This window comes from Rhinolophus sinicus, chromosome 6 (assembly GCF_057876585.1).
Source record: "Rhinolophus sinicus isolate RSI-liver-muscle chromosome 6, RSI-T2T, whole genome shotgun sequence".
NCBI classification, from domain to species: Eukaryota; Metazoa; Chordata; class Mammalia; order Chiroptera; family Rhinolophidae; genus Rhinolophus; species Rhinolophus sinicus.
This window is the reverse complement of record NC_142506.1, coordinates 57,202,679-57,222,517: the sequence shown is the minus strand read 5'-3', so window position 1 is coordinate 57,222,517 and position 19,839 is coordinate 57,202,679. Positions and strand designations below refer to the sequence as shown.

Here is a 19,839-nt window from a genome sequence, read left to right as displayed (position 1 = left end):
TGATGGGCAAAGCAAATTGCCAGGAAAAATGGGCAACGGCAAGGTCAGGAGCCAGAGCAGATGAGAGCTGGGAAGCCCGATATTACATCCCCTGAAAGTACTGACACAGACAATCTGCTGAGAGCAGCAAAAATCATTTGGACTGGGATGCCAATTGGAAGCAGTTGCAGGGGGAGGGGGACTGGGAAGCAAAATCTTATTAAACTGTGATCCGTTAGACACAGAGAATGGAAATGTGACGGGAAAGAATAAAACACTTGAGAACTGTACTGGGGGGGATCTGGAGTCTGTGCTGGGCTAGCAAAGCATCAATAGAAAACTTAGGCGGATAAAATCAAGTCCACTCAGCAGCTGATCCAGATGCCCCCGCTTCGGGGTGAAGGAGAGAGAGGGGTCAGGCCAGCAGGAGGGGGTCTCGGGTCTCCATGGTGCAGAGGAAAGAGGACTGCATTAGCTGCCCCATGGGGGCTGTCAGCCGGGACCTGCAAGGGCTGGGAACCACACCCCTGCCCCAAGCAGCTCCAGTTCGTGCCAGGGGCCCAGCTTCCTGGGTCCCCAGGGAGCACATGGGGCATGGAATCTGCCCTGGGAAGGCTGCCCAGGGTGGCGGTGCTCCATCTGAGTGGGGGCGGAGTCACGCTGAGACTTGGTTCCAACTTCCTGTGGGTGGGAACTTCCAGGACGCCAGAGATCAGGGCGAAAGCACTGGGCTGGGAGGGGGGAAACCTCAGTTCCCGTCCTCCCCCCCGCCAGCATCTGGGCATCCTGACAAATTTAACTTCCTTTGTCCTGTTTCTGTATGTGTAGAACAGCGAGTGTGAACTGGAAGCATTTTCTTTCGTAGCCCTGTAAACTCTGCAATTAGGTATCTAGTGAGATTTGCTGTGTCATGACAGCAAGGACCCCATGTATACCCTGGCCTTAAATAGCGACTTTTTCCCCTCTGACGATTTACTCTCAGAGGGGATTGCTTCTGGGCCCAGATAATCTTTTGAGAGTACAAAACTATTTCCCCTCCTTGAGTTCCAGCCACCTCCATGTGCTCTAGCAGTCTCCCCAGGTCATTGTCTCAGGCCAGGCGTGTGGCAGGACTATACCCAGAAGTAATGTGCAGGTTCTTCTGGCTTTGCTTTTCCAAACATGGCCTTAAGTCAAGGACACAGAGGCTTTTCCACGATGTTCAGAGAGGAGGGGAGGCAGTGAGGAGAAGAGGCTTGGAAGAAACAGGGAGGGAAAATAGGTCTGTGGGTCCCAGTAGGACAGGACTCTAGCAAGGCCCCAAGTTGAGCTGTGTGGTCCAGGAGCAGCAGAGACCAGGGAATGGGGACAAGGGCATGCTCACTTGTAACTGGTGGGGACCAGACTGGGGAGCAGGACCACCCCCACCTCTGCCCCGAGGTCTTGACAATGCATAACACTGGGAAGTTGTGACACAACTAAGGAGTGGTTTCTATCCTTACCAGCCTGATAAGACAAAGGCTCTAAACTAATATGAAGTTGGTGTCTAGAAAAGGAGAGGCAGTGTTTCTTGCAAACCTGGGTGTGTTAGAGATTCATAGTGGCTATCCCTGCATTCTGCACGTTGGGAAAGAAAATACAGTTAGCCTTGGAAGTACAGATGCTCCTCAACTTAAAATGGGATCACATCCCAATAACCCATCATAGGCTGAAAATATCCTAAGTCAAAAATACATGTAATACACCTATCAAACACCAGAGCCAGCCCACCTTAATCATGTTCAGAAGACTTACGTTAGCCTACAGTGGGGTAACCTCACCTAACACAAAGCCTATTTTATAATAAAGTATTGAATAGCTCATGTCATTATCAAATACTGTACTTGACAGTGAAAAACAGAATGGTTGTGTGGGTATCGCTTTTGTAAAGTCAAAAAATCGTTAAGTTGAACCATCGTAAGTCGGGGACCATGAGTATCTAGAACCATGTCTCCCACCAAGATGAGGAGGAAACTCAGAAGACAGAAACTCAGGGCTGAAAGTGGCTTAGTTCTTGCCTTTATTATGGCTGCCCGAGTTCAAGGTGGGCTCAGTTTTCCTGTCTACAAAACAAGTGGGTCTGAAGATTAAATGCGACGAGACATAGAGCTCTTATTTTGGGTCCCTTGCAATGCCTTGCACATAGTAGATTATTTGTTGACTATCACATTACTTATTGACTATTAAAGCCAGTCTAACCCACAATGAAACTGGGTCCAGGTAGATGATTGGTTTGGTGACCTCGGACAAGTCATGCTGTCAGCAGTGCCAGGACTCTGAAGCATGCGGCAGCGTCAGGAACATGAACTTGCAGTAAAGCATGAAGTTGCTTTTTGTCATCTGAAAAATTAGAATAATAACACCCACCTCATAGGTCCTCAGAACAGTGTCTGGCTCAGTGTCAACGCTATTTGTGTGATTGCTATTATTATGGGTGTTAGTAATTTGTGCACAGTAAAGTAGAAAAACATTTGGCCAGAACCGTTATGAAGGGAAGTAAAGTTTTGGGGCATTTGAGATAAGTTTACCATGAGCCAGGGATGTGAGACCCAAGCATTTCAGCGTTGCAACATCCGAGGGCTGGATTCAGCAATACCACAACGTTGGAGATTACCCAAAAGGAAAGTTCTCTGGGACATTTGTGGGGACGAGAAGAGACGGGAGGGGAACTTGACACGAAATACAATCGATGTGGAGAGGGGACATTTATCCAAATGTCTTAGCATAACTGGTCTCCTTCTCTCCTGGATTCAACTGCGGTCATAAAGCATACAAACGAAAAATCTTCTCTTGACACGACCACTCCTCCGTTCTTGCTGAAAGATAATCTATCCTTTCTTTCATGGCCAAATTCCGCAGACATGAAGTCAAAAGACTCCACCCAATGTTCCCACCGCCCATGAACTTGCCTCTTGTTTGACCCCATCTGCCTTTCCTATGGGAGGCCGCCTCTTTCTCATCCATTCTTGTCTGAGCTTCCCCGTTCTCTTTTTTAGCAAGGACAGCGTTGGCCTCCGATTTCTTCGTGAAATATCTTTTCCCTTGGTGCCCTTGATTTTCTTCTTATCTTTCTGTCATTCTGTTTTCCACCAAGTCGTCTCTTTCTCCAACCCTCTGGCTTGTTGTTTCTCCCCAAGACCTTGATTTGGGCTCAGGCTTCTTTCCTCAGTGGTCACATTTGCTTTCACAAGTTGGACCATCCTGACCGTGCTCCCCAAATCTACCTCTAGCCCTGACACCTCACCGGTACTCACAATGTGTGTCTACTTCAGCTGATTAAAGGGCATCCCCATTTGGCTGTCCTATTATAACTTCAGGTGCCACATGCCCCAAAGTGACCTAATGATATTTTGAATTTTGAAAATTTGCCGGCAAACAGAAACATTTTTGCACGGCACTCAGAGGCATATAAGCAGGCCTCTCCCTGGGCCTGGGACCCAACTCTTACGTGACGCTACGTCCAACTGCCTTGCAGGTAGTAAGCCGAGCGTCTCCTTTCCCCTCTTTGTAATCACCAAATCCTATTTGTGTCCCTTCCAACTGTCTCTGGAGTTGTCCTCCCGTTTCCATTTTCATTGCCCAGGTTCAGTCTTCCATCCAATACATGTCTGTTGGGCACGATCTCTCAGGAAAGATTTTAGTAGATGGGGCTTCCTCAAGGAGACCCCCAGTCACTGCCTTCGGAGGGTTAACATTCCCGAGCACAGAGGCAGCCACAAGAGGGCACGGCCTGATGCTGTTGGAGAATATGCACGTGTGTGGCAGAGGATGACGCACACCCAGCCTGAGGGACCTCCACACCCAGGGGACGTAGACACTGAGTCCTAAGGATCAGGAAGAGGGAGCTAGAGATCGCAGTGGGCAGTCTTGGCAGAGGCTACCCAACAGCATGGTCAAGGGAGAGGAGGGAGAGGAGGGAGCCGAGGCCCGAGTGGCTCAGAAGGTGGAGGTGTGAGTTCAAGGTGGGAGGTGAGGCGGGAAAGGATACCCTGGGGCCCAGTCAACAAGGGCGTTGCATCCATTCTGAGGGCAGTGGGGGCTGCTAAGGGTTTGAGTACTGCTGCTTCATTAAACTCAGACTCCTTAAGGCCTCTGAGATTTAGCTCTACCACTTATCCAGGCTTAAATTCCCAATAATAACGCTTAACCCACCCCTTCCGCTCCAAGCAAGTGAGGTGTTTCCCGGTGCCCTGTCTATAGCTGAATTTCAATCAAGACTCATTTACCAAATGCCTGCTGTGTGCCAGCCACCAACTTTGGCTCAGAGGATTATGAGACAAGTGACAAGCAGCCCTGCCTCAGTGAGTGCGGCAAAGACTTCCCAACTCCGATGGGCACTACAGGGTGTGAGAGCTTCAGTGGGGGTTCCTGCAAGGAGCAGTGGAGGGCAAAGGAGGAATGCCCCACCCTGTTTGAGGCCCAGGAGGCGGGGGCGGGGTAGGGGAGCAAGGGAAGTCTTCAGTGGAGAAGACGCCATTTGAGATGCTTCTTAAAAAACACAGAGGAGTCTCCAACAGCATTTGGCACAGGCAAAAAAGGCCTGGTCAGACCTTATGGCAAATCAGCGTGGCAGGGGACGTGAAGAGAGGCAGGAGCTGGAGCAGAGAGGGAGGCAGGGTATTTGGGCTGTATCTGGTGGGTAGTGAGTCCTGTGCTTCTTCTGAGTTTCACATTAGCCACCCGCTTCCTTCCTTCTTCCTGACCCTGTCCCAGCCTGTCATTTCTAAATGTGGCTTAAAACCAAGTAGCTTCCCAAGCCCTGTCTGCCGTCTCCAGCCTACACTGGCAGTCTTCTTTGAACTAGCTGATTCTCCCACGCAGTTTCACACTTAATGGCACTCACAGGTGCTGGGTTTGTCTCCCTACCTAAATCTGGAAGCTTCTGAAGGGCAGGAACAGAGCCTCACACTTGAGCTGGTCCCACAGAGCTGAGCACACTTGGCCCACACCCTATGGGGCTGCAAAACCAGCCCTGGGGAGCCCCGAAGCTTGAGGCCTAACCGAATGTTTGGATCTGCCTTCTGCATCCATTTCCACAAAGCTAAGAGTGACACAGACACACATCTGGATTCAGTAACCATATATTCCAGTGTTTTCTTGCAATCCGAATCTGAGAGCATGCAGAGACAAAGAAGCAAGCCTATTGCGGTTTCAACACTCAGCAAAGCCAAACTTCCCTATTTGAGGCTGGACACAGCTCCCTCAGTTGTCTTCCCTCCTCAGAAACAAAACCCAAAACCTGGCAGGGTTGGCTTTGCATTTCAGACAAGGGAATCTAAAAGCTTCCTGCTTTGCTATAATGCCCAAGGGGGCGATCCTGTGACATCAGTGAAGAGAGAAGAACCAGTCAGGTGGATATGCATGGGTGTGAATATACTGATTGTTAAAATTGGCTTGGTTATTCCTTTGGACTGGGTCCCTCATCTGGGAACCCCCTAGGACCACCCCCAAATCCCACAACTAAGGGATTAGCATCTAACACCACAGACCTTCTCCAGGGTCCAGCCCCAGGGTTTGCCTTCTGACTGGCTGTGCCTGGCACACGGGGAGGTTGCTGGCCATTGTCTTCTGCCCTCAAGACCAACGGGGGTGCAAGTCAGGGAGTCCAGGAGACTGGGACAGACTTGTCAGCGCTCAGGCCAGCTGAGTAAATGGAGGGAACCATGATCAGACCACACACGTCAGGCTGGGGCCTGGCTGCGCCTCAGGGCAGCGTTAGCACCTCATCACTAATGCCCTCTTCCAGGCCCCAGCAAGCCAGGGAACAACCTCCCAGATGCACTGGATGCCCAGTAGAACATGGCATTGACTAGATCTTTGCTCAGCAACCTTATCTACCTGAAGGACGCCTGTGTGTGGGTCACAGTGCTAAACAGGTGTGTTCCCACACCAGGTGACTACATAGGTAATACCCCGGATGGAGGAAGCCCCACCATCACTTCTCCCTCACCTGGCCTCAGCAGCCTTCCTGAGGCAGCACCAAGACCAGCAACCTACCCCCTCCCCTCACTCCTTTGAAAATGTAGTCTCAACTGTGGTTTTTCCAGGGCCGTTGTCACTATGCTCTTAACTTCATGGGCAGATTTTTTTTTTTTTTTTTTTTTTACATAAAAGCCAACAATATTTACCTTGGAGCCTCTGCCAGGCTGCTCTATCTGGTGCTATGGGGTGGGGGTGGAGGGGTTCAAGGCCTTCTGTTGATCAGCTCAGGAATTCTGGGATTTCTACGACTCCGTTGGAGGTGGCCGACTCTCTCTCCCAAGGAACAGTGAAGCCACCTGCCCCTTTCCAGAGTGGAGACAAAGTGAAAACGGTAAGTCTAAGATTGTTCCAAGGTGGAGATGCAGAGACTTCCTCACAGCCGGGTTTCTTTGTGTCCCGTTTGCTGGGCACAAGTTATCTACATGCTCCCCTCCTTCGCCATCCCGGGTCAAGAAGACCCCCAACACCGCCAACAGGCCCCTCCCAACACCGCCCAGGGACCCCCTGAGGGGCAGAGAGCGCGGTCCAGGGGTTGGGTCGCCGGCGCGTGGAGGGGAACTGAAAAGAGTCCAGGACGCCCCTGGAGGGAAAAAGGCGCCTGACCGCCGCAGGCAGCCTGGTCCCCGGGATTCCCGGGCTCCACCCTGTCCCCGTCAGGGGACGCGGGCCCTCGCCTGCTCTCGTGCACTGCAGGGCTCTCACCTCCGGGGAGGTCTCCCCGCACCGCACGCGCCTCGGCTCGCTGCTTGCTCCTTGCCACCAACAGGGCGCCCTAAGTCCGGGCTCCCGGAGACCCCGCAGGCCCCACCCACACGGACAGGTCCCGCCCCCGGCCCGCCCGGTCCCGCCCCTCGCCCAGGTAACTTGGAGCTCTCGGGTGAGTTGGGCAATCTTCTGCTTCAACCCTGGGGCGCCTGGGTCGTGCCCCGGGGCCCCTGCGGCTGCGGGAACCAGGCAAAGCGTCCGTTTGCCCAGGAAGAGTATAGGGGGCCTGTGGGTTTTGTGGGCGGGAGGCTGGGACGCGGGTGCTGGGTGCACCGGGCGCCCTGGATCCGAGGGGAAGGAGCGGGGAATAGGGGGTGGGGAGCAGAGCTGCAGCCTCTGCAGGATCCCAAAATGACCAAGGGGATCGTCCAGGCCAGCATTTCCCCTGCCTTTCCTCTCCCGTCGCACCGAGGGGTAATTGTCCAGAGGCACAGCCAGAAGCTGGCAAAACAGTGACTGGACCCGATGCCCAGTGCGGCACTTCTACAACTGTGCCACTCCTCAAACGACATTTTGAAGATCTTAATGATAGATTCCGGACAGCAAGTGCTACTGTGTACGTTTGGGAGCGGGGCTGGTTTGAGCAAGAAGCCCCGAGTTTGGCTGGAGAACCCAAGAGATGACAGACCCTTACTGTCCTGTGAGCTCCGGGTTCCTTCTGCTCTCCTCCTATCTTCTTTCCCACCTCGTGCGTCAGCTGCTGGGGTTTGCAGGGAAAAGGATCTGTCACAAGAAAGAAACCAGCTCCCCAGAGGCAGGGGCCATCAAAGAGTTAAAGAGAGGTGACTATCACGACCTGGAGGAGTGGCTCTCTGGTGCGAAACCCAGTTCAAAGACAGAAATGGCACTGTCTTACCTAAGACTGGGTGTGAAGGGAGCGTGGGGTAGGGGCACAGGCTGAGCCCCACCCCCACCAACCTGCCTCTGGGTATCAGGGGTGTGATCCTAGCACAGCTGACACTCCCACTCACCATGGGCCAGCAAAGCTTGGTGGTCTGACCAGGCAAGGTGGGAAAGATACGTGTAAAACAAAGCCTGGCACTTAATTACCGCACAAGGATCTCATTATAGAGTCTTCTCGGCTCCCTTCCTTGGCTGGCAGCTTGAAGAGTGAGTGACAAATTGCCTCAAGTAGGTCTCCAAGGACTGCCTGGGGAGAGATGAAACCACCTCCTCACTCCACGCCAAGCCCATTATGGGGGCTGTGGAGATGGAGGGGTGCTCGCCCTGCAATGTGCAGGGTGGAGTGAGGGAGGGTGTGTAATGTGTGTAAGGGAGTGCTGAGAGCGGGCAGCCAGGGGCCAAAACCTGACCTTAAAGAATCTTGCTGGGCCGGGCCTAGGGGTTCTTTCTCCGCAGTGGAACCAAGAGCAAGCAGGGAAATCTTGATGCATGTGACCCTTTGACCCGGCTTCACCCTGCTCCATAGGTGGACACTGTAAGAGCTCTTTGCATGTCATAGAAGCAGGAGCGCATTTCAGTGGCATTATGGCCTCTCCAAGCCCTCTCCCCTGGTTGTCAGCTGGCTTTGGATATCCATTCCAGTCACCTGGCTCCAGGCACTCATGTCAGACCTGGAGGATCCTGAGGTCCTGTCTACCGGGCCCTGTCTTTTGTCAGATGAGGTCACCGGGGAGTTGACAGCTTCCATCTGAATGGCCAGGACATCTTAGGGTCCTCAACCTATGGCCTTTGAAATGAGTGTCCATGATCTCTCTCCCGTGTGGCAGGGAGGGGCTGGTGATCAGAGACTTTGCAGGTCAGGGTTGAGGGGCTGTCACTTGCTTTTTGTCCATTAAAATCCAGAATAGCTTACCCATCCTCAGGGGACTACAGGGGCTCACAGGCAGAGCCCTCTTAGCAGGTTTGTGTCACTCCCCTGTTTAAACCTTCAGTGGCTTCCCTGGGCAATGAGACTGAAATCCAGACTCCAGACCTAAGTCTCATGAGAAGAGGAGCTGTGTCTGATCTGTTCACCGCTTCAAATCCAGTAACTGACAAGTGTCTCCCAGTAAATATTTGTTGGTGAATGAGTGAGTGAGTGAATGAATGAATGAATGAATACGTTAGCGGTCTTCATTTTAAAGGAAAAAAATTAGAACTCAATAAACGTAAACATAATCATTAGTGACTATTTCCTTTAAAAAAGGGAACAACCAAAACACGATTCAGGGACATACCAAGTTGTAGTACGTATTTCTTAAAACTAACCATGCACTTAACCACATATTAAGGCTTCTACTATAGACCCTGTGCTTCTTGCCAGGAATAAAAATCTGCATAAGATTTGGTTTTCGGTATTAAGGAGCTCGCAGCCCAGCGGGGAAGGTGGACATGTAAACAAAGGGTTATAATATAACTTGACAAGTGCTACAATAACATGTGTACCTAACTGTGCCCTGAAGCCCCTGGATCTGGTACTGATGATGTCCTTGCTGCAAGTAAAAAAGATCGTTTAGTCAGCGGGACAGGGCAGGGAGAACACTCCAGGCAGAGGGGACAGCCTGCAGAGGAACTGAGGGGAGAAAGAAGGTGGCTCATTGTGCAAACTGCCACCGGTTTGGTGTAAATGGAGTTCAGCTTGTGTGAGGGGGTGGGGACCAGATCTGGGGCCGTGCCTGTGTGCTTTGCTAAGGAGTTAGGATTTGCTCTGGCTGCTTATCGGGGATTGGGATTTCACTGGACAGTGTGAAGCAGTAGAGTGACATCATTCTATTCTGTTCTGTTCTGTTTTTTCCTAAGTACTGGTGATTAAGAAGTAAATGTAGGGGCGGCCGGATGGCTCAGTTGGTTAGAGTGCCAGTTCTGAACAACAGGGTTGCCAGTTCGATTCCCACGCTGGCCAGTGAGCTGTGCCCTCCACAACTAGATTGAAGACAAAGAGCTGCAGCTGAGATGCCAGAGGGGCGGTCAGACAACTGAGTTGGTTAAAGTGTGAACTCTGAACAACAAGGTTGCCGGTTCAATTGCTGCATGGGATGGTGGGCTGCGCCCCCTGCAACTAAGATTGAAAATGGTGACTGGACTTGGATCTGACCTGCGCCCTCCACAACTCGATTGAAGGACAACGACTTGGAGCTGATGGGTCCTGGAGAAACACACTGTTCCCAATATCCCCCAATTTAAAAAAAAGTAAATGTATTCCCTAGCTTAAATTTAGTACCCCCGACCACTCTGCCCCACCATGCAGCCCTCAGGCTCCAAAGGCCAGGCTCAGAGCATTTAAGAGTTAGTTTTAGCCCCAGGTGTCCCTGTGGTGCACATTCTGGGTCCTAGATGTCCCGCAATGCTCTAGAGCTCGCATTCTGCCATTGCAATCTTGCTTTCCAAAATTATACTAAGGCCCGTTGCATGAAGGCACCCAACTAAGTTGTATATATTCACTGCCTGAAACTCCGTTGGCAGATACTTTCCTTATGCTTGCTTTACAAATGAGCAGGAGGGGTGAAATAACTTGCTAATACGTAGCAGAACTGGGACTTGAAATCAGCTTGACCCTAAAACCTCCAATGCTGTCAACCACTGCATTTTGAGGATCTGAGGAACAAGAAATCAGGAAGTCAAAGAGAGAAGATTGACTGATGGTGAAATCGAGTACACCCTGAACGCTCTCAAGGAAGCTCAAGAATAAGAGAAATGGAGACAAATAGATCAGGGCACAGGGCACGTCAGAGTGTACAACACAACCTCAGCTCCCAAAGAGTTTTAGTGTTCTCAAAATGGCCACGTGTAAAAATGGCTCCTACAAACAAGAAGGCAGAAAGGCCAAGCCCTGCTGCTCCCCCAGTCATGGCAATCCCTCAAAGCCCGAGCCTGGCATGGCCACCAGAGCCAGCCTTTGCAGCGGGCTCTCACTCAGGCAGGTGGATTTTTCATAAAGACTGTTTTTCATCCAGAGAAGTGTGTAAAATTACAGTCTTGGGGTCTCTGACAGCTCGGTGGACCAGGAAAGAGTCTTCATCCACCCCGTCTTGTGTGCGTGGCCAGGTCACTGGGAGCCTATAAACCGAGGGAGGAGATTGGAGAGGAGGGTGTGTGGCTGGAGAGACGGCAGAGACTTTATAAATAACTCTGCCCTCCCTCTGCCTTGAAATCACAGTACCGTGACAGGCCGTGAAATTAAATGAAGATCAGGCGGGGCCCCAGAGAAGCTAAAGCATCAGTGAGGAGAGAGAGTGCCGCAGCGTGATAAGCTGGAGAGGCAAGTTGATGATAAGACAGGTAAACAGGTGGTCCCTGAGAGGAGTCAAGTGGCCCTGGGGTGGGTGCAGGTCTGAGAGTGTGTGTGTGTGTGTGTGTGTGTGTGTGTGTGTGTGTGATAGAGAGAGACAGAGAGAGAGGAGCCCGTGAAATCCATTTGTATTTTAGCCCTCCCTCCTTTTATAAAATCTAATCAAATTGATTTTTTTCTCCTACGTACAGGTTTGTATGTCCCCCCACCTCTCACTCTCCCAGCTGGTCAATCTCTACTCTCATCCTCCAGGGGTACTATAAACTACTTTGCAGTGAAGGTATCTTTAAAATGTTATAGCCTACAACCCCTGGCTAGGAGTGGAAAGATGTCTAGGCTTCCTGGTCCCAAAGAAGGGACACCAGAAATGACTAAACCAGATCTTCTGGGGAGAGGGACAGTCCCCCCGCCCCCACAGAGCCCAGTCGCCTCCACACTGAACTGCCTCAGGAAGTCAAGGAGAGGCACTACATGTCTATTCCCTCAGATTTCTGTCCCTGAGGCAAGGAGATGATTCCTGGAATGTCTGGGATAGAAAACTCTCCTTGGGGGGTGCATGCCCTTCTTTTCAAAGAGGTTAAGCATTTCCTTCACCAGCTCTACTCTGTGGCTGTTTCTTAGAGTCCCCCTTCTGCAAAGCCCCCTTCTCCACTGAAGCATCTCAATTAGACCTTCATGGGCCCTCTCCCTCTGGCCCCTCCAACCCCCGCAGCCTCCCTGGTCTGAAGCTGACAGTAGGAGTTTATATAGTAGTCTGGAATGCACTGTGTCTACCCAGATTCCATCTTAAAGTCCTAACCCCCAATGTGATGGTGTTTGGATGGGGCCTTCGGGAGATAATTAAGAGTAGATAAAGTCATGCAGGTGGGATCCTCGTGATGAGATTTAGTGGCTTTAGAAGAAGAGGAAAAAAGAGTCTGGTATTTTGTTATAGCAGCCGGAGCTGACTACTACATTCCACAAGTAATTCTCAGGCCTTTTCAAGTTTATGTAGCATTTCTTGAGCCCAGCCCTGAACTAGATACTAGAGAATGTTGAAGTTGAGATGCTGTTTTAAGGAGCTTGCATCCTGGTTGGGGATGTAAGACTCACCATAAGGCTTGTAATAAGGTGTCTGAGTGGGAGCAAGTCTGTCTGCAGACCCGCAGATTCTGGGCACATTTGGCCCAAGAACATCCATTACCAAATATACACACTCTGACCCATACATACACACTTTTCTTCTCAATCGTTGGTAGCGAAGCTGTGTGACCACATTGGAAGGAAGTAAAGGGAAGTCTGAAGCCTGAATAGGTTTCTTTAAGAGCTCTCCACGTGACCTTGACAAATGGCATCATGCGAATTAAGCTCATAAACTATACCAGTGGCTTTTGCCCAGTGGTCACCGCAGCCACATAGGGAAGATATACCTGGCCCTGGAAACTTTTTATCAACTTGACTTAGATGGAGTCCAGCCTCTTTCTTTGGATGTTGACGCCAGAGTTGATTTTTTCACTCACTGCCTTTTGCTGCTGCTTAAATATTTACCTTCTATTTTTTCCTACTCTGACTAAGGGAAAAGCGTTCCTAACTCGAAGGTGATTTTTGAGTGCCACTGTCCTCCACCATCCCTTCTAGAGATGCGAATTTTCTCCAGAGCCCTAGGATTGAGATTTTATAATAGTCATCTCTTCTGGGGTTCTCTTAGAGAGAGAGGCTTTCTCCTTCATACAGGAGCCAGTTGTTACAGAATTATGGAAAGCTATTCCAAAGAACAGTCTGCCCACTCATAGAAATCTGCCCGAGCCACACAGAGTCAGCCAGAGTCCATTTATATAATGCGAAATGAGAATTCCCCACATACAGAGAACTTTAACGCCCCAGATAAATAGCTCTGCAAGGAGAAAATGCAAATCGTGACTTCAAGTGGGTTTCTGTTTTGCACAGGGCATACCAATGTGGCTTCACCTGTTAGGGAGGGCAAGGTCACCCCTACTTCTTTGATGAACATATAGGCCCTGCATGAATTTGTTTGCTGACTGTTAGAAAAACACAGACTATTGGCTATTTGGTTTCCCCTTCAGAAACGCAGCAGAAATGACGGGTAGAAACATGGGGTCTGTGGATGAGGTTGTCTTATCGAATCACTCTGAGCAGCACTGAATAGTTTAAAGCAAGGCCAGAGAAAGGGCGCCAGCAAATCTCAAATCAGTGAGCTAAGCTCCATCTCAAGCACAGTACCTGGAAAATAGTAGAAAAGCAACACATGAACTCCATCTTGGCCCTTTCCCTTGGTTGGTACATCCTGATTCTAAAACAAAGTGATGGCTGAGCTTGGGATATTCCTGCAGAGTGGAGGAGGGGCTCACATCTGTCCTGTTCTATTTCGCTTGTCCAAAACAATGTCCAATGCAACATGTATGCTGAATAAATGTTTGTTAGGAAGATGGATGGCTGGCTGGCTGGAAAGGCAATAGCTGTACATCCTGAGAGCAGACAGGAGAGGGGTAGAGGAAGAAGAAAAAAGAAAAAGCAGAGGGAGAAAAAGAAGCGGAAGGAAGAGACAGGAGAGGAGGAAGAAAAGGGGACGGGAAGAAAGAAGTCAGGGCAGGTGAGAACCGCAGGGGGTTTGGGCACCGGAGCTGTGGGCAAGCAGGAAGCATGCCTGCAGGTTTTCCTGAGTGGCCCACGGTGAGCGGCTGGCAGACACCCCGACTTGCTGGTAGAACTGCTCCATCCCTCCATCCTGGGAGTCCCCTCTGCCCCACGGTGGCTCCCTTACCTGTGCTATTCTAGCTCGCCAGGCCCTCCCCCACCCAGCCTAGTCTGAAGGCCTGCAGACACTCAGGAATGTGGGAGGGATTGTTCTGTTGTTTTAAAACAGTCGGATCTTGTCTGTCTGGGAAAAACTGCAAATGAGGAGGCAGGGGAAAGAGGGATAGCTTTCCAGGAATCTACAGGATGGGCGGGCTCTCTATACACCTCCCTTGTCACCTCTTTCCCTGAGGGGAGTGGATAACTGGCAGGACCGGGAGTGAGGGAGGAAAAGCAGGAAAGACCCTGGTTTAGGTGGACCCACCAACTGAGGACTAAGGGTCAGCAGTAGCCATTGAGGTGGGGGGGGAGCAGGAGCCATTCTGGCTGGGGGTTGGGGATGGTTTTGTCAGAAAGCCTCAGGTCAAGTGTTCGACTTTGCGCATCTTTGAGTGCTGGATAAGTATACCCTGCAGACAGGGCCATGATCCTCTCTCGCCACATGGTACTTTGGGCGATGGGCATCAAGACACTGCCCTGGGGCTTCAGTGGGACGCTGAGACTTAGGAAAAGGTGCCACACATTTGTCTGCCTCCTGGAGGACTCCGGAACAAGCCTCCTGGCAGCTCCGAATGGACTAAAAGGCTTTGTGAGGTTTCTGTGTATTGTGGGATCTGACTTACTTCCACCGCCCTCCGCAGTCAGAGAGTTTATTTACCAAACTAACAGCAAATGTGACAGCTGCAAAGATACCAGATTGTGTCCCATCGCTGTCACATGCTCTGGCCTCCTCTTCTGCCTTCTCCTTTCTAACCTGCCAACCCTTTCTGGGACGCTAGATTCTTCCACACTTTCCCTTTGCCTCATTCCCTCTCTTGCTCACCTTCTACCTGCCACTCACCTGGACTCACCTGGACGCCCACCGTGTGGGTTGTCTTTGGGCTATTGAGCCCTGTGGTCAGCAAATGCATGGTGTGTCTAAATGTGTGGGGCGTGTGACACTGCAGACACCTTGATTTTGGACCTCCAGGACTGTTGGAGAGTAAATTTCTGTTATTTTAAACCATCAAGTCTGTAGGCATTTGGTACTGTCGCTCTGGGAATTGAATACAGTATGAATAACTGAGATAAAATAAAAATAAGAGAATTAAAAATAGTCATATCATAAATAAAACAAAATGAAATGCTTGGGGAGCACGGATTGCACGGCCTGGACCATGGATTGCACAAAACAGTGGGATTGGGGTTTTTCTAAAATGACCTGAGTTTTCTGTTGTTTTAAATTTTCTAACCACAAATAATTTATGAGTTTCATACTGCTGCAGAGAAAATAGAAATGTGATTTATGCCACCCCATTTAGGTAGCCAATTTCATAGATATTTGGTAGTTCTATCATATATCTGACAAGGACACATTACTTTTTCCCCTAAGATGTTGGTGAGTGTGTACAGAAACAGCTTAAACATGACTAAGAACTGAGATTAAATATTTTACTAAATGGAAAAATGCTGAAGTCATTTCCATTAATTTAAGAACAAGATGTAGTGCTGGCTGTTGCCACAATTGATCAACAAGACTTTGGAGGTTTTAGCTAATAGAGTAAGACAGGAAAATGAACTTGAGTGGAGTAAATATTGGAAAGGAAGAGAAAATATCTTTATTTACAGATGATTGAAAGTAGAACCTAGACAACCTAATAGTTTTTTAATACAATACTATTCAAATTGGTAAGAAAATTTAGTAAGAGAGATAGGTAAATATAGAGAGTTTTGCTCTGCGATAGCAATAACCATTTGGGGAGGGAAATGGGAAAAATAGCCTATTCATAATAGCAACAGAAACTGTAAAGTTTCTAAGGATGTATTTAACAAGGAAAAGTACAGTACCTATACAAACAAAATGATAAAATTGTATTGCAGAACATAAAACAATACCTCAACACATGGAGACGTGCAAGACCTGTTTCTGGGTGGAAAGACTTAATATCATAAGAATGCCAGGCCTTAAGGAACTAACGTATACATTTTGTGTGATTGTAATTTCTACTTCTAAGAACTGGATAACGTAATTTTAAGTTTTAAATGGATAAAATAATTTTATGTTTCAAACGTTCAGAGAATAATAGTGAAGAAAATTACAAATGAGAGGGGACCAGGGTTAGTAAATAATAAAAGAGAGACTCAAGCTATCAGTATCAACATAGCATGACAGTGGCACAGGAACCAACCAAATAACAAGGAAACAGATGAGAAAGACCAGAAATAGATGCAGGTAGATAGAGAAACCTGAAATATGACGGTGGCATTTCCAGTTAGAGGGAAACAGTGGTTTCATGAATGGCACCTATATGACTGGTTATCCAAGAAAAACAAAAGGAGACTCTACCTTAACCACATACAAAAACAAATTCCAGGCATATTGAATACTTGTGTCAAAATAAAACATTGGTATATTAGAATGGGATTTTGGGGCATATTTGTAAAACCTTGGGTGAGGGAGCACTTTTTAAACAAGGTAGGAATCTCAGAAGCCACCAAAGAAAAGGTAGACATACATGGACTATGTAAAAACGAAACATTTTATACAATAAGAAAAATTCTTTAGTAAAATCAAAAAGCAAACTATTTTTTAGAAAATTACAATATATATTTCCAAGGGATGGCTAGATAAAGAATTAACATCTCTTGTACTGACAGGGCCCATAACTTAATTATAGTTATAAAAGATAAGTTAAAAAATGTAGTAAGAGGGGTGGACAGGTGGCTCAGTTGGTTAGAGCGCGAGCTCTGGGCAACGGGACTGCCGGTTCGATTCCCACATGGGTCACCGAGCTGCACCCTCCGCAACTAGAATGAAGTCAATGAGCTGCCACTGAGCTCCCGGATGGCTCTGTTGGTTGGAGCGCGGGCTCTCAACCACAAGGTTGCCGGTTCGACTCCCGCAAGGGATGGTGGGCTGTGTCCCCTGCGTCTAACAACGGCAACTAAACCAGGAGCTGAGCTGCACCCTCCACCACTAAGATTGAAAGGACAACAACTTGGCTTGGGAAAATTCCGGAAGTACACACTGTTCCCCAATAAAGTTTAAAAAATTTTTTTTTAAATGTAGTAAGAAAATGGTAAGGGAAAATGCAGCACCAATTTGCAGAGGAGGCGATCCAAGCTCCCAATAACCGTGTGAGAAGAGACCCAACGTCAGGAGTTGTCAGAGAATACAGACTAAACAGATGAGGCAATATTTCACTTAAGGTCTTAGGGTGACCAGCTGGTTCCTGTTGGCCCCGGACTCTCCCCGTTTTGAAAGCCTTGCTCCTGAGAGAAGGAAAAAAAGCCTGGATTGGGAGTTTGAACTTTGGACCAAGCACTACCCAACGAGATGTTGTTAACCCAAACCAGGAAAAGAAAAACCATATTTCTGTGCATTATTGCCTGCTCTCCAACCCCCCCTCCCCACCACTACTTGGTGGTTTGTAACATTTTGGCTGTGTCTAGTTCCCCGGCAGACAGGAAAGCACCTTGAGTTATGAGGCTGGGGAGGCAAAGAGACAAGATATTGGGGGTGTCATTGGCTGAATGTCTGTGTGCCCCTGAAGTTCATATGTTGAAGCCAGAACACTCATTGTGATGGTATTTGGAAGTGGGGCCTTTGGAAGGTAATTAGAGTACTTAAGGAGAGGAGAGACACCAGTGCGCGCTCTCTCTCTCTCTCTCTCTCTCTCTCTCTCTCTCTCTCTCTCTCTCTCACATACACACACACACAGACGAGGACATAGTGAGAAGGTGGCCGTCTGCAAGCCTGACAAAGAGTCAGTCTCCCCATTACCCAACCACGTTGACACTGATCTCAGACTCCCAGCTGGCAGAAATTTGAGAAAGAAAACGTCTGTTGTTTAAGCCACCCAGCCTGTGATATTTGTTATGGCAGCCCAAGCAGAATAAGACAGAGCGGGGGGGTTGGTGGGGAGTCTGGAAATCACCTCCAGGTCCATTTAGATCAGTGGGTATCCCCAGACCTACAGTATGAGCCACACCTGGGAACTTGTTAGAAAAGCAAATTCATGGGCCTCATCCAGACCTCCCCAATCAGAAAGTCAGGGACGGGTCCCAGCATTCTGTATTTTAACAAGCTCGTAGGGCCATTAGTGTGCATTCCAGTTGGAAAGCTACTCATTTGGACTTTACCTGGTAAGTCCCAGTTGTGCCCCCGCCCTCCGTCCCACTGTCTTTGGAGATTGAAATGTCAGGCTGTAAGATTGAATGTGAATGTACTTAATGCCACTGAACTGTACGCTCCAAAATGGTTAAGATGGTGAATTTTATGTTAGGTATACTTTACCAAAATTAAAGAGAAAAATACACTTCTAAAAAATTTGAAAGAAAAACAACAAAACAAAACAAAAAGAAAACCCCTCTGTATGAATTGCTCCTTCCGGCAATTAGAGGTCCAACTGACCTCTAATGTTGAAGTTTAGGAGTATGTTCTGGGTGAGGGAGCACATCTTAGAGTCCACGTCTCTGCCTGTGGCTTGGGAATGGCCCTGCAGGGAAGGGGTGTTCCCGTCTTCCCAAGCCCTTCTTCCCAGTTTGTGAGAAAGCAGGTGAGGGGGACGTGCCTGAGCAGAACAGTGTAACACCCTCCCGGCCTCCACATCTGCCTTTCCAGGATGGGCAGGGGGTTCAGGCCTCAAATCCAGCCCCTCTCTTATGCCCCCTGCTGGCTTGCTCCCAGCCCTGACACCGTTGTCTGTCAGGGAGGGAGAGAAAGGCTCAGCTGTTTGGGTCTAAGTCATGCAGGGCCTGGGGTCCTAGGATTACTGGGTGCAGGGTCCCCACTGGTTCCTGGGGACCCCCCAATGCATGGCACCAGGAACATGGGAGACAATGTGAAGGGCTGTGCTTATTCTGACACACTCTTCACAGTCGGGTGTTTATTTGGTAATATTTGTAGAGTGCCTGCTTGTGCCAAGCATTGTGAGAGAGCCTGGGGACACAGGGATGACCACGAGTGGCACGGTCACCCCTGTAAGAAACTCCTGCCGAGTGGGGAGACACCCCCTTCTCTGAGAAGAAGACACCCCCTTCTCCTGCTGGTTTGCAGAACCAGCCTTCCAGTTTCTGCCTCAGACCCCTCAGGGCTTCTTGTCACTCTCGGAATGTGGCCCAGTCGTCACACAACCGAGGGGCTCCCTGCAGCCAGACCCAGCTTTTGTTCCTCTCCCTCACACGCCATGCTACACCCAAACTCCCCTTCTCCTGAGTCCTCAGACACCCCTGCCCTCTGGACCCCAGGGCACCATGCATGTCCGTCTGCCCTCTCCCCCGTTGCCTGGCTAACTTTATTCAATCTTCAAATCTCAGTTTAGGCATCACTAAACATCATTCCTCTCCTCCGTGCCCAGAGCCCCTCACCCCTACAGAGGCCGCACCCCGTTTTGTGTCACCTCCTGTCCCATGTCCTCTCCCCCTCTGGACTGGAAGCTGCTGGAAGGCAGGGCCAGGTTTGCCTCCATCATATCCCTTAACCTGGTGACCAGCTCTTTGTCTCCACCTGGTGGACAGTGCATGTTTTTGCAATAAATGAATGAATGAGTGAAAGAATGAATGATCCCGTGCTTCCAGGAATTCATTACAAATAGCAAGACACTCATGTCAGTTGTCATAGAGAGTATTTAGGGGTTGACGCAGATTTCAATAACCAACTCAAACATTTCCAAACATTTCCAGCAGGACTGTACAAGGTATACGGACAACCTTCTTTTGATATTTAGGCTTTTCGTTTTTAACTTTCTATTTACAGAAAGTGAAAATAGTTTTTCATTGTACTGTAAGAAATACATTCTCCTTTTCTAATCAGCATACTGAATTTTATATGAATCAATTTCAAGAAAAATATCAGCAAATAACAGCCTGTTCCAAGAAGGTGAGCATGGTGAATGAGTGACATTTGGGAGCCACTGGAGCAGAGAGATGAACTCTGGGGTCCCTCACGGCCCCAGCACCAGACTGTCTACAGCTGTGGGTGTGTAGTCCCCGTGAGAAGACCGCTTGCTGCTTACGCAGGGAGTCCCTCAGCCTTTAGTGCAACTTAGCAAAGACGGGTCACGCACCTGCACACTGCTCCCACACAGGGG

The 19,839-nt window shown here is 49.2% G+C and overlaps 1 protein-coding gene across 3 annotated transcripts in view; it reads right to left on the bottom strand.

Annotated features, from left to right (window-relative positions):
- The window catches only part of TLR5 (toll like receptor 5), a 33,285-nt gene extending 26,507 nt beyond the window's left edge, over positions 1-6,778 (bottom strand). For 2 of the 3 annotated variants that reach the window (XR_016021558.1, XM_088799131.1), the window contains exons 1-2: positions 6,682-6,778; positions 6,126-6,281 (exon numbers count right to left, since the gene is read on the bottom strand). The gene's annotated coding sequence lies outside the window, so the exon portion shown is untranslated. The remainder of the gene's footprint in view (positions 1-6,125; positions 6,282-6,681) is intronic. The other variant, XM_019756384.3, reaches the window with a different exon arrangement.
- Between the last annotated feature and the right edge of the window lie 13,061 nt (positions 6,779-19,839).